The 27,984-nt window shown below is 34.4% G+C and overlaps 1 long non-coding RNA gene across 3 annotated transcripts; it reads left to right on the top strand.

Moving 5' to 3' along the window:
* Positions 1 to 302: 302 nt before the first annotated feature.
* Positions 303 to 27,819, top strand: LOC143238619 (uncharacterized). Of its 3 annotated transcripts, XR_013020671.1 has the most exons (6): positions 303 to 517; positions 14,585 to 14,673; positions 16,716 to 16,734; positions 20,045 to 20,078; positions 23,447 to 23,511; positions 23,830 to 27,819. It is a non-coding gene; the product is annotated as an uncharacterized LOC143238619 (long non-coding RNA). The 3 variants fall into 3 exon arrangements; XR_013020670.1 differs by lacking the exon at positions 23,447 to 23,511 and having other exon boundaries at positions 306 to 517; XR_013020672.1 differs by lacking the exons at positions 14,585 to 14,673; positions 23,447 to 23,511 and having other exon boundaries at positions 303 to 521.
* Positions 27,820 to 27,984: the final 165 nt, after the last annotated feature.

Genomic DNA, 27,984 nt, shown 5'->3' with positions numbered 1-27,984 from the left:
TTCATTTAATTTTTTTTCCATATATATTTTTTTTGTATTTTCATATATATATATATATTTTTTTTATTTTTCTCCTTTTTCTCGATTGAGAGAATGCTACTACTACTTGTAGTAACACACACACACACACACACACAAAAAGAAAGTAATATTAAAAAAAAAGATTAAAAAGAAAATAATTATAAAAATATAAAGAAACAAGGACTAAGTGTCTAGTGCATAGTGGCCAGCTTGTGTTACATTTCTTAAATATATGTTAAAAGGGGAGAGATATTTAGGACCATTTACATTATGTACGTGATATCTGTCGAGATCACACATTAAGTCATTTTTATGCCAATTCTTATTGAAATATTTTAGAGAATTATGCAAGAGTCTTTCAGCTATTGTATCTATGTTTGCATACTTGTGCATAAATGTGGTTGAGGTGCTACGTGGTACTTTATATGCTGAAGTTAGTACAGAATTTTGTATACGTTGAAGTTTCTGTACATGTGTGGGTGCTATGTTAATCCAGGCAGGTGATGCATATTCTATTGTTGGTCTAATGTACGTTTTGTAGATTTTAATCCAGTTACCAAGTTATAAACCAACCTACATTTTCGTACCAAGTTGCTAATTATGGTTTTGTGTTTGAGAGATAACACAGTCTACAATATGGTTTTTCAACACTATGTTGTTTATAGTATTCACAAACAAGATTGATACATAAAGTTTTCTTTCTTAACACAGGTATATTTTAATATACAACAGAAAACAGTTCATACTAATGATTATTACAAATAATAATTTATATACCAAATTTTACAAACTTACAAATAATACCGAGTTTCTATCTGGTCTAGACCTGAATATTATATTGACGGTTTAAGAGGAGCGAATTAATTCTATGTTAATACTCAGGTTTGTAATGTTCGAAATCTATGAACGTTCCTGTCTGTAGTTTCCGATTAATAAACATTTATAACAATTTTTGCTTGGCATGGTTAGAAGGGTGAGACACACGACTCGTAATCTGAGGGTGGCTTATATACCTTACTTTTCAGTACGAAGTTTTTAACTGTAGTTGACTGTTTCAATTACAAATTAGCCTATACTTTGGTTTCAGTTTTTGATAAACCTATACTTTGATTTAAATAGCAAATTCAGTTATAAATATGCGTCAAAATTTCAAAATCAAACGATATTGGATCACTCGACTATTAAACCTTCTGCCCCTTTAATATTAAATTTCATAATATCTTTTACAAATCATAATCAAATGCCGATATTTTTACTAGGCTTTTATTACACCGTTAGAAACATAACGAACTGAAGAGCTTAACTTTAAAGAAGTTAAACTAATGTTAGTGTACACTGTATGGAGAACACTGAATAGGCCATGCAACTGATACTAATGTTATTCTAGTGGTAGTAGTATAATTGATACTGTATTACTAATAGTACTACTTAATTATGGTAGCCACTATTAATCACAAGTAATTATTCTGTTTCTAATTAGTAGACTTGAATTAAGACTACCTGTTATAATTCAGTTGTGTCAATCTAATTTTCTTGTGATACATTAGAAGTTTTAGATATAATTAATACCAAATGTTTGGCATACATTTTATGCTAATTGTTTGATGAACAGTTTTACTCTTAGTTGTATTTGTGTTAACTTTTGTTTGATTGTTTTTTGTATTATTTTATATTCCATCTAGAAGTTTACTACCTGCTAATTAACGTGTTTTAGCTATTTTCAGCATAATTGCTGATTCTGAGAATTCATTTGATTTTCCCTTCAAGTGACCTTCCTTCCCATAAACATTTACCTTCAGATCTGTTACTTAAGTTAAACCTCTCCACGGGCTCAAGATCTGACAAGGAGTTGCAGACAGCAGCAACTTTCATAAATTTTACAACAAACTAGTTATCTGTTTCTGAAGACAAGTTTTAATGTAGCAATGTTTAAGTAAAAGAAACCGTGAAACATGTTTACACCTTGCTTGCTTATGTGTGTTATCATTGTTCATTGTTACAGCTCTTTTTTTTTAATCACTATCTGTTTTCCTATAACTGGAGGAGCCCCAAAACTTTGTATTGTTTGCACAACTGGATCTTTGGTACACAAATTTTGGTTTCTTTTTCCAATGCTTTATTGGGTACAGAATATGAAAATAATAAATTGCTTCAGGGTGGGTGTTAAAATTTTCCATCTTAATTATCAAAAACTGAGACTCATAGGTTAGTATTGTAGAAGATAATCTCAGACATACTCTGTGATGTGTTCTCAAATTTTTTTAAAACTATGATATCTATTGTACTATTGTGATATGGCTTCTGTGTCACTGACCATTTCTCTCTTGTTGGGTAACTGTCACTGGAAACGTATTGTGATCCCAGTCATTCAGCAAAGTCCCTGCAGCCAATTGATTTCACTAGCTTTCTATTGACTAGCCTGTTCTGACATCATGTATTATGGGTTCTTGTTAAGTTTTAACATAAACATTCTGTGTCACTGACCATTTCTCTCTTGTTGGGTAACTGTCACTGGAAACGTATTGTGATCCAGTCATTCAGCAAAGTCCGTGCAGCCAATTGACTTCACTAGCTTTCTACTGACTAGCCTGTTCTGACATCATGTATTATGGGTTCTTGTGAAGTTTTAACGTAAAAATTTAACTTTTCACCTGGCTCTGTGTGTTAAAAACATATAGAGATTTGTAAGTATATTAGCAAATTTACTGTAATTTCACCCATATTTATAGTTCCCATAAGAATGTACAAACACTAGACATTTGACTTGGTTTTCGACTTGTTTATCAAGTAACTTTTTTTTTATCCATAACTAGTTTAGTCTTTGCTAATGAAAGTGATTTGAATTTATTTCCACAAATTCTTCATTGAAATAGCATGGTAAATAACCATATATTAATTTTTATTTTTTAAAAGTTTTTTAATATGCTCATAAAAACATCAAACTAGATCTAATGTGTAGGTTTCTACACTGGGAGTACTGATATTTTTAGATTATGTTCATGCATGTGAGTGTGTGAATTCTATCCCTGAAAATAAAGTAGTACTGTAATCTTCTAGAAGTCTCGAATATGCAGTTTGACTTGTGGATATGCTTTCATAATTAATAATCTTAGTGGTTTTTTAGTTTATAATTAATGTAAATTGATAAAAGGCTAAGTAATAAATATTACCTTTTTGTTTTGTACTTTTTACTTTTTTTGTTTTGGTGGTTGAAATATTAAACTAGAGCTGAAAAACTTTTTGTTTAATAACAAATTAGGATTTCAACTACCTTGAATTCCTAAAGAGGGGTTATTGTTGAGAGGGAATTTAAGAACATTCCCTGAGTCAGAGATCCTTTCTGGTTTTTCCAGCCAAGACATTTCTGCAGAGCTCCAAATCTCCAGTTTCCAAAACACAATTATGCTGCCTATTAGTGTTCTGATTTTAATGTTTACATGAGTGGGAACCAGAACCACACTGTGTTAACTGTTGTGGTTCACACCCCTTTTACCCTTGTTCTTGCCCTAAATGGGTGTAGGAGAAAGAAGTGCAACATTTGAAGACTGCAAACAATATATCCTACCCCAGAGGCTTGGAAGTTATTGTTCCCCACACTTTCTTGAATATGTGCTGATGCACTCCATTCCATAGCTACAGTGGGAGTACAAAAAGTTCTCTCCATGCCTCCAACGGAGTTATTTGTTTAAAAGAGTTGATATGTCTACATTTACTCCCATCTCTGAACCTGCAACTCCTGGTAGCTCACTGAGTTCACTTCCTTTAGCTCTGGCTTTGGGCATTTCTTCAGTTCCATCTTCTTCTTCAGCCCTGATATGTGAAACGATTATTCGTTCATGCCCTCAGTTGCTGGAACCTTCATCCACAGACAAAGACCTGCCTATTCAACCCAGGGAAGGATTTGTGGAAGTCAATAGACCTCTTCCAATAACAAAAAAAATTGTCAAAAACAGAAGGGTTCACCATCCAATTCTTCTCCATGTAAATAAAAATGGCCACCTTCATACAGTGGAACTGTCAGGGTTTTCATTGAGTCATCGGTGACTGTTAGGTCTTGATTGATTCTTATCATCTTGTATGTCTCTCCTCACAGAAAATGTTTCTGAAACCTGCTGATGCAGTCACCTTTTGGCAGTTTTCTTTGTACATAAATGACAGGTTGTTTGATGAAGGGGTGGTACTGCTGGTTGATCACCATGTGCCTGCCCTGTCTTTACTACTTGATACACCCTTAGAGGCACAGCTGTTTGTGTTGCCTTGGGTCATTCACTCACTATTTTTCTTTCTGTCTTTTGGAGAGACCAATAATCAGTCAGACTTTGATCCCCTCATTTAACAGTTACCATCTCCCTATTTAATTCTGGGGGATTTTAATGGACATAATCCTCTCTGGGGTGGTGCTGATATTGGTAGGAGTGGCCATTCTATATAGCATATGCTCTCAGATCACAACCTTTCACTCTCAGTTACTATTTGTTAAACGTATTTTCAAGCACTTACTCAGTTTTTTACTGTTATTGATCTCTATCTGCTTTCCTTCACTTTTCTTGTACTTTTATTGGAGGGTTGACACTGACCTATGAGGCAGTGATAATTTTCCTGTAGTTTTGAGAGAGACTGTCTATGGTTGATGTTATCCGTCCAACATACCTCGATGGAAGCCATCAATAGACAACTGTATGGCAGCAGTGACTGTCTTATCTAGGTAGTTGCTCAGTGCATTTTTAATACCTCTACACTTTTGCATGGTATTCTCAAATGTGGAATCTTGCCTGCCACATGGCATGGAAGGCTAAAAAATGGACCTGTGATACCTTTCGTAGGTATTCCACACTTTTAAACCACATTGGTTTGCAGCAGGCCCATGCACATGCTGGCAGGTAAGATGCCAAGGCCAGAAGGAATCTTGAATTGAGTACATAACTATCATCTCTTTTACCACCTTTTCCAAATTCATATGGAACAAGATTTGGAAGGTCAATGGGCATTATACTTCTGCTCCCCTTTTTTACCTTGCTCCATGATGGTGAAGAAGATGCTGTTGCCGAGAGTATTGCTGATACTCTTGACAAAAGCTTTTCTTGTATGTCTAGCACTTCTGATTTATCCCCTACCTTCTTAGCCATCAAGACTTGGGTAGAGTGATTGCCTCTATCATTTTGTGCTAATTATCTGTAGACTATAATTTCTCCTTTACTCTGGAGGAACTCAAGATTGCTGTTCATTCGTATGGCAGTACATCAGATGGACCCGATGATATTTACTATGAGAAACTGTGCCATCTCTCTCCTATCTATTTTGCTACTCTCTTGGTTGAATTTAACTGGATCTTGCAGGAGAATACTTTACCTGAAACTTGGCAATGGGGTATTGTTCTCCTTTTTTTTCAAGGCCAGGAAGGAACCGAAGATTTTTTCAAACTACCATCCAATTACTCTAACAAGCTGTCTCTACAATATCTGAGAGAGGATGGTTAATGCTCATCTTGTTTGATTTCTTAAATCAACCTCCTATTATCCAACCAGTGTAGGTTTCAACAACAGTGCTTCACCATGGATCACCTGATTTGAATTGAAATATCAATCAGGGAAGTTGTTCTCAAGCAACAATATCATATTTCTGTTTTATGACCTTGAGAAGGATTATGATAGTATGTGAAAGTATGGGTTGTGTGGTGAATTGTTCATTTTTAGTAAAAAATGTTTAATGGACCAGTGATTCCAAGTTCATTGTGGGGTTGACACTTTCCCATTTGGCCCCCTTGGTGTTGTTTCTTGTACATGGTGAGGGTGCCTCCCAGGGAAGGTTCTATTCTTTCACTTACTTCCTCTGGGAGCTAAACATCCACATACATGTTTGCCATGTGTGGTTACTTGTGAAGGGAGGAGAGGATCCTGGTGGTTGAGGGGTCCAACCCTAACACACCACTTTGGCCTTGAATTTCTGTAGATGGGTGGCCTTGTGGTGGCCCTCTTTGGGTTAGTTGGCTGGTCCAATTGGGCTAGGGTCAACCAAATACCAGTGTTGGATGTTCTCAACAGGTGTTGTGGACATTGTATCTGATGCTGGTGTTTGGGTATAATGCTCAAGAAATCCTGGCATTGTTGCAGTGTCCTTGTTTGCTATTGTAGTGTATCCCCTTGTAGGGCTCACATATGAGTGGGGTCAGTGGGCACCAAGATATTCTTTTTTTATTAAGGATCCTCCAAATAAAATAGCAAAAAAAAACAGTCCATAGGTAAATGACCATGTCTTGAAGATTCTGAACAGTAATCATCAACATCTGTAACACCTGTATATCATTTTCGTACACTACATCCCTTTTCAGACAAACTTTTAGGGCAAATGGCTCTATTTTTCATTAAGAAGGGCATAGAGGGATTTGCTGGCTTTCCAAAGTCACTAAAGAATCTTTGCTGTGGTGACATTGATGGAAACATCCATATCTCAACAGGGTGAACTCTCTTGCATTCAAAGGCAATTGGGGATATACACTACTGGCCAAAAGTTTACGGCCAATGAACATAAAGACAAAATATGCATTTTGTATTGTTAGACTTAGTTATTAGAGTAGAGCTTCAAAAGATGAAAATAAGAAAAGGAAAAATAAAAATAAAAAGCTTTGTTAGCATTTAATAGGGAAAATGTGAACACTATGAAATTACATTAAATACTAACTGGTCAAAAGTTTAAGACCATACCAAAAAGAAGTCCTAAACAGGCTAGGAAATGTCTAACAAGAGGTCTCAGTAGTGAGTTGCATGGCCATCATTGCAAATAACTTCAAAAATTTGCTTTGGCATGATTGATATAAGCATTTGCAGAAGGCTGGCTGGAATGTTATTACAATTGGTGAAGATGGCTTCACGAAGATCATGTACTGTTTGTAATTGACGTCCATTTCTCTACACTTCCCTTGCCATCCATCTTCAAACAATTTCACTGGGGTTCAGTTTAGGAGAACGTGCTGGATGGTTCAAAAGAATCACATTATTCGTCATGGAAAAGCCTTTTGTCCTGCAGACAGTTTTGATTGCATCGTTGTCCTGCTGAAAGATTCAGTCATTTCCACACAAGTGAGAGCCTTCAGTCAATAAGGATGGTCTCTCCAACATGCCATTTTAGCCCATCCAGCTGCTGTTTGATGCCCCTGTATAATTTGAAGCTCCATTGATCCATGGAAGGAGAAAGCACCCTAGATCATGATGGAACCTCTCCACTGTGTTGTGTAGAAAATGTCTCTGGTGGGATATCCATATCATGACAGTAACGTTGGAAGCCATCTGGATCATCCAGGTTAAATTTTTTATCATCAGAGAACAAAATCTTCTTCCACTTTTCTTCGTCCCATGTTTGGTGCTTCTCAGCAAAGTTTAACCGAGCTGTTTCGTGATATGGAAGGAGGTGTGGCCTTTGAAGACGTTTACGGTTTTTAAAGCCTTTCTCTCATAGATGCTGTCTGATTGTTCTTGAGCTGCATTCTGTGTCTGTAAGGGTCTTAATCTGGTTCCACAATCAGTTGGTGTCTTGCCAGACAATCCGACGGATCCTCCTGCTCAACGCTGATGAAATTTTCATGGGCTGATGGCTTGAAATTCTCATTCTGTATCCCTCAGGGTCTTTTAAGAATTTTGCAACAGCAGTTTTGCTCTGCCCAACCACACCAGCAATGGCACGTTGAGAGAGACCTTACTTTTGTAGCTCGACAATTCTGCCACGTTCAAACTCTGTCAACTTTTTAGCCTTTGCCATGTAACACAGAAGATATCAGTGGGGGATGTTGACAACGCTAATGTTTACCCATTAACGCTTCGTTTCAGTTCAGTCTTAAACTTTTGACCAGCTAGTATTTTGGCTAATTTCATAGTGTTCACATTCTCCCTGTTAAATGCTAAAACGTTTTTTGTTTTTTTCCCCTTATTTTCATCTTTCAAAGCTCTACTCATATAAGTGGTTGAGTCTAACAACACTAAATGCATATTTTTTTTTTGTTCATTGGCCTTAAGATTTTGGTCAGCAGTGTGCCTATTTAGGTTATGCCCCATGCTACTTGGAATTCATCACGAGGAATTATTGTTGAGAGGGATTTGAAGAACATCACTGAGTCAGATATTCTCGCTGATTTCTCAACCCAAGGTATTTCTGCAGTGAGGTGTAGCTCCACTCACAAAAATGGAATTATGCTGACCAGTGCCCTCATTCTGAAATTTACATCTCCATGTCACCTTTTACCATCAAGGCAGGTTATCTTAATTGCAAGGTATGGCCATACATTGCAAACTCTCTCAGATATTTCCAGTGTCAGCTGTTCAGTCACACGAAGAAATCGTAGTTCCTTGATGTGTGCTCTTAGAGGTGATAAGGACCATGATGCCAATGAGTGTGAAACTGACCCTTATAGCTTCAACTGCAATAGCTCTCATCCATTCTATGTTCGTTCTTGTTCTAAATGGTTGGAAGAAAAACAAGTGCAGTGTTTGAAAACAATTCAAAACATTACTTACCCTGAGGCTTGAAAGTTGCTGTCCACCACTTCATTTCAGACGTGTGCTGCTGCAATTTGTTCCACTACTACAGTGGGAGTGCAGGCAGATCTCTCTGTGCCTCCAAAAGAATCGTTTTCAAACCAAATGAGAAGTCTTTTGATCTCTGTGGTTAAAAAAAGTTAATGAATCAACCTCAGCACCCATCTCTGTCACAAACATACATTGCAGCAAACCCCAAGATCAACTTTAATTGGTTCTGGGTATGGGCATTTCCTTGGGTGCATCTTCTTCACCCACTATAAGATGCAAAATGATCATTCGTTTACATCCTCAGTTGCTGGAATCATCTTCCAACAGCAAGGACCTACCCAGTTGATCCAGGGCAGGATCCATGGAGGTTGGCAGACCTCCCTTGAAGAAATGAAGAAAAAAGACATGGTCATAAACAGAAAGGCTCTCTGCCCAATTTGCCTACACATGAATAAAAATGGCCATCTTGATACAACAGAACTGTCAAGGTTTACATTCTAATCTCAATGACATCAAAGCACTGATTACTTCCTTTCATACTGTGTGTCTTTTCTTACAGGAAACATTTCTGAGACCTGCTGATACAGTCACCTTTTGGTGGTTTTCTTTGTACAGAAATGACAGGCTGTGTGATGGACAAGTGCATGGAGGGATGGCACTGTTGGTTGATCAGCATGTGCCCACCTCATCTTTGCCACTTGACACACCCTTGGAGGCCTTAGCCATCCATGTTTCCTTGGGTCATACCATTACTATTTGTTCACTCTACCTGTCACCTGGAGAGACCTATGATTCAATCAAACCTTGATGCTCTCATTGAACAGTTGCCATCTCCATTTTTAATCCTGGGGGATTTTAATGGACATCATCTCCTCTGGGGAAGTACTGATATTGATAAGAGGGGTTGCTTCATAGAGCATATGCTTTCAGATTGAAACCTTTCTTTTTTTAATAGCGGTTCTTATACTTATTTTAATGCACCTAGTCAGTTCTTTACTGCTATTGATCCCTCAGTTTGCTTCCCTTCACTATTCTCACACTTTTCATGAAGGGTTGACAATAATTCACGAAGCAGTGATGATTTTCCTGTAATTTTGAGAGAGACTGGCTGTGTTCGATACTACCTGACACTGCTCTCACAGATCATGATCCTGCCATTGTCTGTAAGCCCATCAATAGACGACTGTGTGGCAGCAGTAACTTATTGTATTATACAAGAAGCTGCTCATTGTATTCCTAAAACCTCGACATGTTTTCCAAGATATCCTCGTCCATAGTGGAATCCTGCTTGCTACATGGCATTGAAGGCTTGAAAATGGGCTTGGGATACTTTTTGTAGGTATCTCACACTGCATCACTTTCCAGCAGGCCCATGTGCATGCTTGATGGGTAAGACATCAAAGCCAGAAGGAGTCTTGGATTAAGTTCACAACCAGCATATCTTCTACCACCAATTCCAAAGTCATATAGGACAAGAATCGAAAGGTCAGTAGGCAATATAATTTTGTCCCCCTCTCGCTCTTGCTCTCTGATGGCCATAAAGTAGCTGATACTTGGAGCATTGCCAATACTCTAGGTGAAAGCTTTTGCTGGGTGTCTAGCACTTCTGCTTCTTCTACCACCTTCTTAGCTCTCAAGACTTGGGCAGAGCGATCACCTCTTTCAAACTGATTGTCTCTCTCACTATAATTGTCCCTTTACACTGGTGTAACTCAAAGTGACCCTTCAACAGTCTGGCAGTACAATAGTCTGACCTGATGGTGTACACTGTGAAATGCTGCACCATGTAACTCTTGCCATGCTTTTGATTGTTTTTAACTGGATCTGGCAGGAGAATATTTTTCCTGATGCTTGGTGCCAGGCTATTGTTTTACCTTTTTCTAAGCCTGGGAAGGATCCCAAGATTCCTTCAAACTACCATTCAATTGCTTTGATGAGCTCTCTCTGTAAGACATTAAAAAGGATGGTTAATGCTCGTCTTGTTTGGTTCCTCAAATCAAACAACCTCCTCTCACCCACCCAGTGTTGGTTATGATGACAATGCTCCACTGTGGATCACCTGATTCAAGAAGGCTTATGATACAACATGGAGGTATGGCATTTTTCAAGACCTTCATATATTTGAGTTAGTGGCCATTTTCCCATTTTTATTAAAATTTTTTAATGGATAGGAGATTCCCATTCTTTTCTACAGGAATGTGGAGTCCCTTGGGGCTGTGTTTTGAGTGTCACACTTTTCAGTATAAAGATTAATGCCATGACTGAACAAAGGCTCTTTGTCGACGCCTTTCATATCTCATGTCAGTAGTTGAACATGAGGTATATTGAGCTGCAGCTACAGTCTGCCCTCAATCGTTTACTGAAGTGGACCACAGGAAATGGCTTTAACTTCCCTCTATCTCAAACTATTTGCATGCATTTTTGCTGACAATGGGGTATTTAACCAGATCCTGAACTCTGTATCGGTGAAGTTGTGCTGCCTGTGGTTCCTGACACAAAGTTCTTGGTGCTTATCTTTGACTGTAAGCTGACCTTTATACAATACATCAAGCAGCTATGGGTCAAATGTGCAAGAGCACTGAACATTTTCCATGTCCTCTCTTCTACCACTTGGGGAGTGGATCAAAGTTCTATGCTGAGGATATATTGTGCTCTTATTCGATCGAAACTCAACTATGGATCACTGGTCCATGGCCTTAAAGATGCTGGACCCCATTCATTATCAAGGACTTCGGCTCTGCACCGGGGATTTCTGCACTTCCCCAGTTCAGAGCTCATATACAGAGTCTCATGAACCTCCTCTGCTGTTTGCAACTATCTTTACTATATGCTTTGAAACTTTGATTCTTACTACAGCATCCCACCTGGGGTTGTGTTTTCCTTCCCCGATGGACCATACTTTTTTAGAACAAACGATCTGCTACTGCTCCTTTTGGCCTTCGTATACAGGTGCAGTTGGATGAATTGGGTTTGTCCTTGAATAACATTGCTGTATTCACATGTCAGCCCATCCCACCATGGCGTCTTACAGTCACCAAATGTGTACTTTCTTTAAGTCATCTAAGAAAAGCAGACACTTCTGATTGGAAATACTGTCTGTTATTTGCTGAACATCTTTCAAACCATCCTTCCATTCCTGTTAATACATAAGGTTCAAAATCAGGTGGCTGTTGGCTCTGCCATGGTTTGTTGTGGTTGCACACAGAATCCCCTCTACAGCTTCTGTGTTCACTGCTGAACTGTATGCCATTTTTCTTGCCCTGGATCACATAGAAGCTAAGCAGTAATCAAATTTCACTATTTATATTGACTCACTTAGTTCTCTACTGGCCCTGGAATCTCATCACTTTAGTTCACACCCTGTTCTTGCTGATATTCAAAACTGACTGGCCCATTTCTCTTTAACATCTACTTCTATCCAGCCCCTCATTAGTACAGCAGTAAGTCTATGGATTTACAATGCTGGAATCAGGGGTTTTATTCCCCATAGTGGGTTCAGCAAATAGCCAGATGTGGCTTTGTTCTAAGAGAAACACACACTTTTATCCAGTTTTTCTGGTATCAAGCCATGTTGGTATTCGTGAGAACGAGCTTGCTGACACTGCAGCTAAATCTGTCTGCTCTGGCACTATCACAACTGTGGCTGTCCCATACATGGACTATGATACTGTATTCAAGGCTCATCGTCATGCCAGTTGGCAGTTGATTTGGAGTGAGCAACATGTAAACAAGCTTTTCCAAATAAAACCCTATATTGGACTAGTGGTCATCTTGTTTCTGTAAGGATTGGAAAGAGGAAGTTGTTCTAACTAGACTACGCATTGGTCACAGTTTTTAACTCATCATTGTATTTTTATCTGGAACTGATGCACCAATGTGTTGTCTGTGTAACATTCAGGTCACAATAAGCCACATTTTACTGTCTTGCTGTCGTTACGACTCTTAAGGACGTTACCATTTTAAACATGTTCTATCCTAAGGTTTGTCCATAACGTTAGACAGTGTTATTGGTGATGATGACACTGTCCACCTTGGAAATGTTTTTAGATTTTTAAAGGCCATTAATCTTTTTAATGCTATTTATGTTTTTTAATTTATACATTAGACCTTTTTAATGTGATTCCATTTTAAGGATCATGTCCATCTAGTTTGATTTGAAATTAGAAAATGGCCGTAACTTGAAATAACTTGTAACCAGGACTGGAAAGGCCAATTTCTGGTGAGTAAAGCCTCTGTTTGAACTACCTGTTAGTCATCCTAATGTCTTTTAAAACTTTTATTCCTTCACTTTCTGAAAATGGCCATAACATCAAATAACTTGAACCAGGACTGGAAAGGCCAACTTCAGGTGACTGATGGTGGTTTTTGAACATACCTATTAGACTTCCTGGTGAGTTATGATAATTACAGTGATGTCAGAGAAAGTCGTTTACAACTTGTATTACTGTAGTTTTTCTCTTACTGCTGTAGACTAGATCTAAACATTAGTTTTAATGTTATTTTTTTTTAAACTTAGGTTTGTTTTACCTGAATTTCCTTTTATGAATTTCACTAAATGTACTTTAATTTTAACTTGTCACTAGATGTTTAGGGCAGATAGCCTAGCTGCTTTATGCCATAAAACACCAAACCAACTATTTGAAAAATTATAGCTTTACATTCCAAGAGGAAAAAAGCAGTAATGCTCATGGTTTTTAGATTCACACCAGTCCAGTAAAATTCCAAAAGGCAAAGACCTTCTCTTACTTTTAAGTCCATTGTTTCAACTCATTGACATTAAATGGTACAAACTTTGTGCAGAGCCCATGTTTTGTCTTGGCCTCTGAGTTTTATTCCAAAATATGGGTAATTCACTTTTTGACAAATTCTGTTATATTTCTTTGTAACAAATTTAACACAAATATAACAGAATATCTTTGTGTTATTTACATATCTTGTTCCCATAGCAGTGAATAAATAATATTGAAAATATAAATCTTGAAGTACATGCACAAAGAAATGCTATCCAGAAAAGACACATCGTCTTGACCATTTATATACAAGTGGTGTGTTTCTCTTGGGTTTTAGAATGATAAATAAGGCTCTCACATCATGATTGTTCTAGGGAAATCTATAGCCAGTGGTTGTAAACATTTTAAGCATAACAAAATGTGACCTAATTTCAGAGGAAGTTATTCATTTAGGTAAAAGTATGTATGTATGTTATGGAGAAAAATCAATATATTCAGATACAGAATACAGAAATTACTTGGGAGGAACTAAGTATTTTCTTTCTAGGTGCCTGTTGATATTTAATCATTGTATATTTATTACGTTACACACACATGTACATTTTGTGCAGTTATCTTGTCTAAGTTTATAATGTAGTAGTGTTTTTCAACCTCTAGTTTATGGACCAGTGCCAGTGTATCACAACCTTGTTAGTATATGGGGTTTTAGAAAAACAAAGAACTTACAGAATATTCATGTGTAAATCTTAGTGCTCAGCAATGGTTCAGGGAAGTGGTGTGCCAATTTATGATATTGAAAAGGATAATAGTGCTGTATTACATTATATGGTGTTCAATAATCATATGCTGTTGGTCAGACAAAATGTTTTTTGGTTTGTGATATACAGTTATGTTTATTATTGTAAACATAACACCAACATATGTTGAGCTGTGGTGTATGTACACACACACACACACACACACACACACACACATGTATATGAACACTACTTTTGACAGTTAAAAGAAAAGTATTTTAATTTTCTTTTAATAGTTTTTATATACCACTTATACAACCATGTAGGTTTTAATTTACTGGTGCCTGATTGGATTAGCCATTCAGCATATGAATGTTTGTTTCTTGTTCAGTGTTTATGAATTGTCTTTTATAGCTTGACTTTAGGTGTTAAAAACAATTCCTAAAATCCTTTTATCTTTCTTGAACCAGTCGAGGCTGTTGTAGATGACCTAATCATGCATGGTATGGAACAAGATCATCACACTATATATATTAGATTTCTTTACATGATATTATTTAATATTTCCTTTATTTTCTAGGCACTAGATGACCAAACTGCACTGGTTCCACATAGTGATGTGGAGAAAGGTAATACCTTTGTTAGAGACTCTAAGCAGCCACCTTCATGGTATGTAACTTTGAACTGTTGAACTTTCTAATTTGCATTTTATACCCCTAATTTATTAGTTTTCTTATTTTTCCTTACTTTGAAACTTTTTTTTATTATTTCATACATTAAACCTGAACATGTTACATAATTCACTTTGATTTCATTGTTGTTCACCATTTTAAGGTTTAAAGTTAATAAAACAAGGATAATATTCTTTAAATTTCATTATTAATTTTCTTACTTAATTGTTAATTTTCAAATTCCTAACATCTTTTTTCAATATGAAACATTCTTTCTGAGCAGTCTTTCATTACTATACATATGGCAGGCTTAAACTGAGTGCTGCAAGCCAAGTGATATATAAGCAAAACACTTGTGTTGTACACCAACCTACCTGATTAATTTCATTTTATAATTGACACAAGCTATATTGAACACCTCATTCAGATATAAGTAATTGATATATTTCACTGAAGCAAATGTATAAACATGTACAAAAAACCAGTTAATTACTTTTTTTTAGAATTTAACACATGGACAGATACATCAGCATTCAGTATAAACTCTCACATGGTTGCGATACTTGTTCAAAACTTACAAACTATGGAAAAAATATCAAATATAAATTGTTTATAATTTGCATCCAGTACAAGTTTAAAAATTGCACCATGAAAGAGCTCAAATATAAGGCCAAACAAAATTACCATATTGAATGATTGGTAAGGTGATGCTGAAATTATTGCTTATAATTTTATGTGTTGTCCCAAATCTATTAGATTCATCATAGGCAACCAAGAAAACATTTTGAAGTATAAAGCATAATATAGTTATCTTTATTTGATGTTGAAAACAGATTAACAGAAAGTAGACTATATTAAAGTTAGTATATGTAGACAGAGATTTGTAATTTATGTGATATGAAGAGGTTGAAAAAAAATTTTTTGGTAATACAACTGGAATGTGACATATAAAAAAAAATACCTGTGTTTAATTGATTTAATGATTTTTTAGACTACAACTCCCAAACTTCATATTTAAAGATTTTACATGATGTGTAATGTTCTAACTTAAATTGAGCAAGTTAAATGTAGTGTTTGTAATTCTTTTATTCATGTTTTGAAATAATGTAGGAAGAAGGATTTTGCATATCATTGGAAAAAATGTTTTTCACAACATTGTTTTAACTTCACTTATTTTTTATAGTGGACAAGTGTGACATAAATCCTTTAGACCAGAGGTTTCAAAAGCTTTTACCTTGAGGTCAACCAAGGTCATAGCTACTTGAAAATCTATTATAATAAAACCTAATTTTTATCTGTTTTGAAAATATGTATTCACCTCTTTATCTTAACGAAATGTTTGCACACTTCATTTTAATGGATGTAAACAAAAGGGAGGTATTAATATACAGTATTAGACATTTTGTACAACAACATATCAAAGTTTTTAAAGAGTCTTACATTATATGTAGAATAACAGAGGTTTATTTATTGCTAGCATTAAGTACAGTAAAGTTCAGCACAAACTAAATTAAAAGCAAAAAATGATACACAAGTTATAACATTAATTTATCTCTTTATTGGGCATAGGCTGTACTTAATAAAAACTTAACTAAGGTAAGGTCTAACATAAATAGACTACAAAGTTTGATGTCAGTGATGAGAATTCTTTTGCATTATTCTAGAAATCCTATACTTAAATACTGGTGAAATATACTAGTTTTACCCCAAATACTTTGTGAGTTTAAACTAGTTTTAAAGAATAGCTGCTTTTATGAGCATTTTGTTACAAATTTTTCTTAAAAATTTCAAGAGTAATCACTGTCATATAGTTTTGTATGTTGCATTGAATGAAATTCTTAGTGAAAATATTTATCTCAACACTGTTTTATTGACCCAGTTTAGGACGATTAAAGTAATTGTAAATCTTTGTAGTAGTGGCAAGGAATGATTGTGTAGTCATAAGACTTTTACTATTGATGGTGAAAAAACTAAAATATTAGTGTTTTAGAGAGTAATCAGGTTTTTATGGTCCTAATGGTTTTTGTTTTTTTTCTACAGGGTAGATGGAATTGAGGAGGTGAGGATGTTTTATTTGTAATATATAAAATATTGATTAAACTGTTGTTTTCTTTTCCATTAAGAATTTTATTTTAATGGACATTGCTGTGTTATATTAACTTTTATGTTTTAAAATAGATTTCAAGATTTGTGAATTTAGTTTAATCAATTTCATCTTTTAATAAGGGTTTGTAATGTATTAAAAGTAAAAACCATAACAGAATTCAAATTCATAAAATTCATGGTGTGTATAATAATTGATACCTAGCTTACTGTATTTGTCTAAAATTAAAATGCACTTTTTGATACAAAGAGTTGCTGCAATGTTATACATTCATATTAAATTGCTTTTAAATTGGATATTCGTGTTTAATAATAATTGTTCAACATTATTTTGTTTTCTTTCAAAAGTCTCAACTTCTGTATAGTTTTTTGTGTGTTTGCCTTGCAAAAGAACAGTAAAATATAAATACATAAAATACTGATTGTCCTGTTAATTTTTCACATGCCTGATTTCTTTCCTTCATTTTACCTCATTTCTATCCTGTGGTACTTGTACACTATCCATGTTCTCCCCAAGGCAGTCCATCATGATCTTGAGGGTATTTTGGATGATATGTTTGCCTTGGTAATGTCTTTGTTGGCATGTTTGTCAACTTCAGCTGTGATTCTGTCCCATATTCATTTACCACCTCCTTATCTTCAGGACTTATGCCTCACCTCTTTTCTCCATCAGTTGGCCTTTGAAATGTTGGGTTGAATCTGTGAGACAGCATTTAACTATTTCTTCATTGGTTGATTGTTTATCTTGCACTGAGACACAACAGTTCCTTATATCTGTTTGTGTTCTACTCCATCCTGCTCCTTACCTGCAACTTACACCAGGAGCTTGTCTTTTTCATTGATGATGGGTGTCATATTGACAGTGGCATTAGGAACTACCTTTTGGGTTCTGGTCCACTGGGGATTTGTTTATCACAGATTATTCATTTATAGCAAGATCTTGGCAGTGATCTGTGGGTTCTTTGTGTTTTACGACAGGGACTTGTCACTTATTTCATTTCCATTGCTTTGGGATCCTTGGACATGTCAACATTTTTATGAGATAATACAAGATCTTCTTTCTTTCAACATACAATCCAAACTATCTCCTTTTAAAGGGTTTTATTCCAGGCTGTTTGTGATGTCTAAGAAAACTGGATGATAAATGATAGATCTGTCATGCCTCAGTCACTTCTTGATGGTAGTTTTTTACTGTAGACTCATTTCTTATTCTCAGGTGGGTTTGTTTTTTTTTAGTTTATGGATGAACAAGGCTGATGTCTTAAATGTTCAATTATCAAGTCAATTTTTTCATAATTGGATGGTTTATCAATTTACACCCTTGCTTTCAGGCTTACTACAGATATCATTTATTAGTTAGTCAATGCTTTCATGGTTCTTATGTTCACTCAAGGGTTGCCTCCATCATTACCTGGCTGCTTGACTTCTTTTGACTCATTCTGAACTGGAGTATGCTCAACACATTCATCTGCTTTTTCCAGAAGCAGTTTGTGTTGATTGGCTGATCAGGTTGGATAAATCCTTCCTTGCTTCTACCCAATATCTTATTTATTTGGGTATATTGTTCCACACCTATCTTTGATGGAATTAGTAGTCATGACTACCTACCTGTTTTCAAGGTTCTCTCTCTCTTGGAGATGTGGTCCTCTATGATTGCACTTTTCCCAAAGGTCATGCTCATAGAAGATCCCTTCTGTGGACTCTTCACAATCAGTGGAACCTTGCTAGGGGTGCATAAGATGTTTCTTTTACCCTTCAGCTTTCCCTTGCTGACAATAAGCATTAGTGATTGGAAAAGGCTCATACGTTGGCAGGGGTTCTGCTTCTTTTTCCTCCTGAACTGGTTTTAAATATTTTTCTGGATGCTTTGCTTCACAGCTCAGGAGCATGGGTGAAGCACCAAGTTTCTTTGGGTCTGTGGCCTATAACATAAAGGTCTTACCATATTAGTATTCTGGAGCTGCTTGCTGTTTAATGGGCTTTGGATCATTTCTTCTTCTAGACTGCAATCGTATGGTAATGATCCATACAGATAATTTTATATTTGTGATATGTTGCAGTCACTATGGAAGCACCTGTTGTCACTCCTCTTGTTCTCAAACGTTGGATCTCTTGTCTTGGGCCTACACACAAGGTATTTATTTCCTTGCATGTAATACTCTGGGTGCCTTCATTCTGGTTGCATAAGATCATTCCAGCCTAGACAAAATTTATCTTATTTAGTGATGTTTAGATCCTCAGGTTTTCAAGAGATTGTGCATGTAGGTGAATACACCATACTGGGATGTATTTGTCACTATACTTAATTTGAAGTTACTTCAGTGTTTTGTCTCTGGTACCTCATCCACTTGTTCTATCTGTCTGTGTGTTCAGTCAGGATTGAACAGACAATTTCCTTAATACTTAACCTCCTACCTGACTTCTCCCAAGGGTTATAGCTATCATCCACTCCATTCCATATCAGGTCCTTCTGATTGTCCAGTATTGGCCAGCCAAACTAGGGCTTCCATGGCTGTTTCACCATTGCCTCTTCCCACCACTCCATGTCTTCTATGGCAGCCTTAATTTGGGGTAGTTCCTTCTCTTCATCTTCACACCTAGGTTTCACCTAATTCTTTGTTTCATTTATCCCTCAAAATGTGAATGTCATTGATCAGATTTGTTTGCCATCGGTGTTTGTGTACTCTGTAACATTCCTCCCATCTTCACCTTTACCCAACTTGCTCATTCCTTTCCAGAACTTAAGCAGTGAGAAAGGGTAATTCCTCTTTCTCACCAATGTTAGGTCCTTCCAATTCCCACCTCTGCTCTCGGTCTGATCCGGATGGACTTCTGTATCCAATTTTGCTCTTCTTTGTTATATCACAAGCTTATTTAGATGCTTTTGGAGAATGCTTCTCTATTTTTCCTGTGCACAATCAACCTGTTCAGTGTGGGATTCTATATTGTTTGTGTATGAGTGCAAGTAAAGTACCTTTTTGGAAATTATAATTTCTTACACTGAAAATATATTTCTGACAGGTACGTTTCCTTACACTTCCCACCTTTCCTTCCCCACTGCCTGAACAAATGAATGCATATGATATGCAAAAAAAAATAGGTAAAAATCATCCCAAAACCTCATAATGACTATGTATTGGATTACTGAAAAATAGTTTGGTAATAGTGTATTTTTCTGTGCACAGTAAAGAATATAAGTACCAAAACTTTTGAGTATTATATTTTATGTAATTCAGAAGTAAAATTGTACATTTTTTTTTTGGTAGATGGAATGTGAATTGACCAAAATAAGACAGAAAAGTAAGTGTGTATATATATATTAGCCTTAGTTTATGAGGTTTATTTCTGAAGAATGTACTTATCAAGACTTATCAAGCTTGAAAACCTTTTCATTATTTATAACAGTAATACTTGATTCATGGTGTACAAAGCATAAAATGATGCCACAAGGACATCAATTCCCAGCTACTACTAGTACTAACTAGGATTTATTTTTGGTTTTTAACACTACGTACATGTTTTCTTTTACTAAATGAACATTAACATGATATACATCAGTTTAGTTAACATTATGATAAGTTAACATTATCCATTAGTAATATATTGGGATACCTGGTGTTTCTCCTATTAATAACTTTTTCTGCATATTTAGCTGCTGTTGCTATGAGGGGTTGTAAAGTTTCCATTGTTCTGCTAGTTTCATGAATGGATGCAGTGTGAGAAATTAAAAATAAAAAAGACACCCGTTTAACAAAAGTGTTTTATTATACATCATACACATTCTGTTAAATTAGTCTCTGTAAACAGTACTGTGTGAAAGTGTTAGGACAAGAGTATTTTGTCACTTTTCATTTTATTCTTCTATGCCATTGTTGATTGTAAAATTTCAACACTAACCTAATGCTTCTCTAAACCTTATTGAGAACTGAATGAACCAGGGTGAAAGCACTCATGTTTTAGAATTCCCTACACTTACAGAGATGCCAACTATTTCAAATGACTGAGCGTAATGATTGTAGTCAGAGCCCTTTCACAGTTTTAGTCCTTTTAGATTTGCCAGAAACAAAACAATCTAGTGAATGGTCGCATTAGTGTTTCTATGCTGCTTAGAAAACAAGAAAATACCCATCTACGCAAGCGCTGATTGGCTGACAAGCACTGATGACATAACTATGGATTCCCCCATGTATCCAGTATGGAGAAGCACCTCACTCAAACTATTGGTAGACGTCGAAGATACAAATATTTTTTATTATTTCAAGCACAAACATGATTATTGCAAGTAGCCATTTGGACTATGTATTTTATTTATTATTAAAATTTATTTGTATCTCACTAGAAATTTTCTTTTCACCCCTTTCAAGCTGTGGGGGAACAATTTATCACTTTATTGTATAGGCCTATATAATATATAATAATTTGGGAGTTGGAACAAGTCGTAATATTTGTCTGTATGAGAGTATAGTTGTAATGTATACACCAAAATCTTAATGGTTGGCATCTCTGCACTTGTACCAAGGACATGTCACAAGGGTTTTGCTTAGAAGAACATACTGGTCAAATTTAGAGCCTGAAATAACTGTCATGGTACCCCATGCAGTGTCTTACCTATAAAAAAACAAAAACTGGCAAGGAGCTAACATATGGTACTAGCTTATGCAAGAATAATTCAGCTTATTAGCAATATACATATAAATGTTGATGAGAGCAGTGTTTAACACTATATATTAAGTTCTGCTGTCATGCCATGGCCCTATAAGAATAGAGAACAGTCAGTAGAGCAGACAGTTTGTGCAAAAGCTTTAGGTGATGGTGGTCACACTTTCCAAAATTTGATGAAATGTAGACTTGAAATACTTCCCAAACACTGTCAAGTACATCCCAGATTTTGAAACCAAAAGAGGAAAAGAGGTAAATTGGAAAATGACAAAAGAAAAAGTGGAACATTTAAACTTGATGATGCTGATCAAAATTATTTTTGTTTATGCACTTTTCAGAACAGAAAAAAGACATGATATAAACAACCATGTTCCATGTTCTTATGCATCTAACAAAGTATTCCAAATGATGGAATGATGTTATATCTTTATGATATTGAAATTTATACAGCTTTACACAAGCCATCTTACTTTATGAGGATTTTAATAACAAAATCATATAACTCTTGATCGTATGACATGAGATAGATTAATTGCTAAGGTTCTAGTGCGACTTCCTTTTCAAGACATTATATGGTATATTTCATTCACAGCAACATGAATTGACCACTGGTTTTTGTTATGGCAGATATGCAATTCTTGACAACATACTTATTTTATAAATATTAGATATTTGAGATTATCAAACTATGAACTGTTAAAATAACAAAATGTGTTATTCTAAAAAATTGTGAAAATACTTCAAACAGGTGAGTGACTTTTACTAGGAAAAACAAATTGTACCTTAATAAATTTATGGAAGAATTGTTTTTTTCTAAGTAGCTTACAATGTACACCATGTTTACATCTGAATAATGAGAAAGAAAAATGTTAACCATGAAACAATTTTGTCATAAAAATATAAATAGAGAACTGTCTCTTAGTTGAGCCACACAATACACTAAAACACAAATTTCTTTTTTCTTAAATTGAAAGTATCTGAAAACAAAATCCAACAGCATCTATACCCTTATAACTTTAGGAATATTATCATAGGAGCACTGCTGTCAAGTTAGAACACTTTTACTAGTAAGAGATCAATTTAAGTAAATGTGAATGGATGGACCTAAATGTAACCAAAAGTTTTTACAAAGTAAAAATATTTAAGTAAATGTTGATCAGGGAAGTAAAAATTACACCATTTTTTTCAGCAATAACAGTTGATATTGTACAGTTATAGATATTACAAAAATAAACAAATATGAAACTGTGACGTGGTGCCATGTTAAGATGGAATTTTCGTAGTCTAAGATGAACATTGTAAGATAATAGGTTCAAAACCAAACAAAATAACGGTAATTTCTATCATACCTTTAAGAGTTCAGAAGCAGTGTTTCTTTTATCTTCATCCACTTCTAAGTACCTATCCAGGAAATCTTTAAAGACCGAAGACAGGTTATCTTCATTTTTAATGTTTGGTTTCACATTTGTTGCTGTTAAATCTAATACCTGAAAAAGAATTGTGACTTGATGACTAAATCAATAACCTATCTTTAACAACACAAAATAATTCTGATGATAAAAAAATGTATATACAATGAAAAAAATAATATATGCTAAGCATTACAACCAACACTATTAGTCACATTAGCATTACACAGAAAGAACATACTTAACTTATAAAACACAAAAATACTATCTGCTTCATGCACTATTACCAAATCCCCATTGTTTGATAACCATAATATCAGCATGTACAAATCTTTGGATAGTCTTTCCTCATAATATATATATAGCTCCGAAAATATAACTTTATAGTAGCTGAATACCATAGTTGAATTACTCAAGTGTTACTGTTTAATTATAGAGGGTTAACAAGATGATAGTGATAAAATAATTAAATGTTTGTACTGTATACAGTCTTGTCAAATGTTCATTGCTGCTGTCATTATTCTACTGCTCATCATTAACTTCAATACGTCTACTGTATGAATAATATAGAAAATAATATATATTTTGTCTTTATTATAGTTATTCCCTATAGTTGGTGAAGACATTCTAGACAAAGGATGCAATTGTGTTTTGAAGTACAAAATGTAGCTTTTATGAATTTGGGTATTGTGAAACAATGGTAATATTTTATGATTAACTTTATTAGAGAAACATTAGTGTTTCACAAAAGCAAAGTATTAATGCACCCAAATTATTAAAAGACTATAATTTTATTCACTAGAAGACTCTTTTAGATTTATTAAGTCAAAATTTTACACTATTGCTGTACCAAAGTCTCTCATTTTCTACCTAATTCAATGTTTTTATAACTTTTAAAACATAAACAATTTACAAAGAAGAAAATGGGAGACATTAAGATAAGAAAAACACTGAAATTCAATCTGTTACTCTTTGGCTCTAAGTATTGGTTGCCAGTGCTTACCACATCAGGATCTTTTTCGTAATAAGGAGTATTACAATCGACCATTTCAACGTCTGTGACACCTAGTGACCATATGTCAACCTTAGGCCCATATTCTTTTCCTGTTACTATTTCTGGAGCCATCCAATGAGGAGTACCAACCAGTGATGTTCTTTTGTTTAATTCTTGTTTTATCTGTGTACATAATCCAAAATCAGCTGCATGTTGGAAAGAACCAAAAATAAAATTATCATATCAATAAAGCTGCTGATATTAAAAAATGTAAAATAGAATTAAATAACAAAAATCATGGTTTAAACATGAAAAGTAGATAAAATATTTGCTTAAAATGTGTTATAAATATAATTTAAGTACAGATATTGTTTTTTGCTATTATACTATTCTTAGTTTCTCCATTGTGGATTAAAATTAAAACTATGTCACAAACAGCCTTTCAGATCTATCTTTTGTATCCTATAAGTCAAAGCCAAACAAGCTTTTCATTCCATATTAGAACTCAACATAAATGCAGAAGTATTTCATTTTCCATATTCCTCTTAATTTGTCTATTGAAGTTCAAAATTAGGCATATAAAAGATAGAGCCAAAATGGTTTAATATTTTACAAATTTCTGATTTTATGCCACAACACAAAATTTAAGAAAAATATGTTAAAAGTAATACATCTGCAGTTAACTTGTTTTATAATAATCAAAACTTGAAAAGTTATACTTCAGACAGACAGGTTTCAAAAACAATATTTATATTTTTTGTGTTTGCTCTTTGTATATCACTGATTTATAGTACTTTGAGACAAATGTTGCTTTCCATTCAAATGTGCATATAACTTATAATGAGGTCTTTATATAATGGTCCTTTTTAAGAAGTAAACTACAGGGTGTTTGGAAAGTCACTGTGCACTTATATATTTATTAACAGACATGCTTCAATATAGAATACAGAAGGTAAATATGAATGATAATTATAAACAATGTTGAAAGTGACCCCCATTGGCATCAATACAGGCTTGGATCCTTCTTATTTTGTTTCTAAACACTGCTATCAGTTACTGGCTTGAAATAGACTGAATGAATGCTGATTACAAAACTGCACAGTGACTTTCTGAACACCCTGTATTACAAACAAGGTAAAATACTTGGAGTTGTACATGTTCACAAAGGCACACATGTCTAAAAACATACCACGTTTTATCCTCCAATCCTTTCCAAGTAAAATGTTATCACTTTTAATATCTGTGAATAACATTGTTAGAATGCAGAACCTCTAATCCTTTGAGAACCTAAATGAAATATTAATTTATTTTAAAGATTAATATATAAAAGAGACTATATAAATTTAATTGTGTTTCTGTTATTCAATAACTTTTATATGTGTATATGTATCTTCACATACACACACATATATTATGATATTTGAAGACAACAATGGAAACACAAAGTAGGACAAGAAAATATCAAAGCTTGTTTATATTCACAAGTACCTGGCTTTGATTAGGTTATTACATTGATATGTTAGTTGTTTTACCACCTGCTGCCTAGAGGAAGAGGTTATTACTGACACCAAAACCCAACGTAAAGCTGCCATGAGTAAAGTGTTGGCTTTGTAGGTTGAGACCAACAACCTTAGTGACTGCTAGGCAATTTTAAACTTAAATCATTTTTCAATTAAAGTATTTGTTGTTATAGACTAACAACAATATTAGAATGTACTTTTGTTGCTAAGCAGCATGACATGAAATCCATTTCTGGAAAACACTACAACCAAAACACATTGCCACTTCTATATATTAAACATTTTTAAATAAACAAAAGTTATCTGTTATTCTCAGGTTATTTGGTTGATATGTTCTATGTGACAGAGGTGAATTGACCATTGTGCCACAGCTCACAGGCCTCCTTGTATGAAGTGCATAGATCACATATGACTCTCATAGCTGCTGGGATGGTGTCAGTCCCCAAATCATCATAAAATGGTATGAGCCCTAAAAACGGCCCAGTCAACTTCTGCTACATGTCTATGTTATTCTGTATAATCTGAACCCATTTTAGCACAAAAGTATAGCCTGTATACTTTTACTGTGAAGCAACATTACGAAAAAGCTATTGTTGGCACACATCTTTTCTATATACTAGAAGTTGTTACATAAGGAACAACTTTTTTTCAAAGTAGTTTTTTTTGCTAGTTGGTCTCCTTAAAAAGATGCTCATGCATAGGTTCATGCACCTGCCTATCTGTGTGAAACTTCTATTTGTAATACAATGAACTACTTCTTTCCTACATAGTATTTTGCTATGTTAAAAAGATGTGCATGGAGGTGAATAATTAATACCCAGGTATGCGCCCTCAGAGACCACTTGGATGGAGTGCAAAATTTCAGTTTCTAGGTTTATTCTTGAAGCTATAGTTATCACATATTCTTTTCTAAGAGTGATTTTGTTAAACTGCCTTAGGTAATGATGCTCATCCATGTGGATAAGTAATTATATCCAGGTGTACACCCTCAGGATCAACTTGATATAAATAAAAAAAAATTCAGGCTTTGATGTTTTTTCCTCTTGGAGCTATAGTTGTCACAAACACACACACAGACAAATAGATACATCCTTTTACTTTTATAGATAAATAAACTTATTAGTATAATATTACTTGCACAACATTCACAGTAACTTTTTCCTGTTTCCATTTAATTCTTAAAGACTAGACCATTGCCTGCTGTCGTTTTCAAATGCATGTTACTCATAATTTTAACTAATTTTGTGATTTTGGGTAAAATAAATTCTAAAATTGTAAATTATTTACTTTCTGAACCACTTGTTAAGTTTTTGTGGTTTGTATTTCATTTCAACTATCAGTCCATTCTCAGTGTTAATCTTTTTCAAATTAATAGCTGGCATGATAGAAGATTAAAAGTCTGCATTTGACATCAAAGGTGTAAGCTTTGACTGATATTTAGATCAACTAAAAACTGACAAGGGTAAATTGATAAATAATTTTTGTACAGTTGTTGAAGATGAGCCTCCATATTATGTCCTGGAAGTGAAACTTTTGTGTAATTCTAGAAAGAGCTACATAGAATTTACACTATGATAACGTCACCAATTTTAAATGGAACTTCATTATTACTCTCTCAACTGTTATTTATACGTTTTGTTATCTCTTGAGGAATGAAAGTTACTGGAAGTAAGTATCCAGAGTTTTGACAAGGAACTTCGATATGTATTAAACAGACATAAATAAATTGCTATTATCAATTCTCATCCATAAAAAACACAACATACTAATAACACTCACACAACGTACTAATAACACTCAACATAACATTCTTCTTTACAAACTGCTGATATTTCATTTTAATAAAAACAGATTTTGTTGATTATGCCAGTCAAACAGCCAACTGTTAAATATTCCATTATTATCTAAACAAAGAAAGTTTATGATTTCACTTACATTTTTTCTTTAAGACAGAATAATTTTTTTTTCCTCATTTAAGATTCTGCCAGTAATCCCATATCTAATCAAAATAGCAAAGTTCTTTAAACAATTGTTCATGAGGTAGGAAGTAGCTAAAAACATTTCTTTAGCATTGTTTAGGAGTTAGATATTTATTTTATAGTAAAATGTGTAGTTCATTGAAAAAATTAATTTAATTTCCAGATTGTTAATGAAGAGTGAATTATAAAAGACCAGTTTTCTACATCTTTCTTAATTTTTCTATTTCTACTTTTATTTTTTTTGCATCAAAATATTTTTTTTATTTCTTGAAGTACATTCATATATATTGGTGACTGAAGCTGTGATCTGATCCATAACATTTATAAAAAATTGTGTTGGATGGCATTTTGTGTAAGAAACTGAAAATTTAATATTTATTGTATTACATACTAAACAATGTTTACAATTTTGCAAATAATGCTGCATTTGAGAGTATTGTATAAACTGCTAATAATTTAACAAACTCAGCTTTTCCTGAATAAAATAATTTCAACAACTACATATATACTATGTGAAGTTCTTTTCTAATTTGTTGAACTAGTTTAATCTGCTTAATAACCACTTCCAACTCTGTCTCCGTTTTTACAGCTGAATACACAGTTCCTGAACCATTGAAACAATAAAATGTCATTAGAATCTGTAAT

This window comes from Tachypleus tridentatus, chromosome 13 (genome assembly GCF_004210375.1).
Source record: "Tachypleus tridentatus isolate NWPU-2018 chromosome 13, ASM421037v1, whole genome shotgun sequence".
Taxonomy (NCBI): domain Eukaryota; kingdom Metazoa; phylum Arthropoda; class Merostomata; order Xiphosura; family Limulidae; genus Tachypleus; species Tachypleus tridentatus.
Note: the sequence above shows the minus strand (reverse complement) of the source record. Positions and strands in the feature narration are given on the sequence as shown.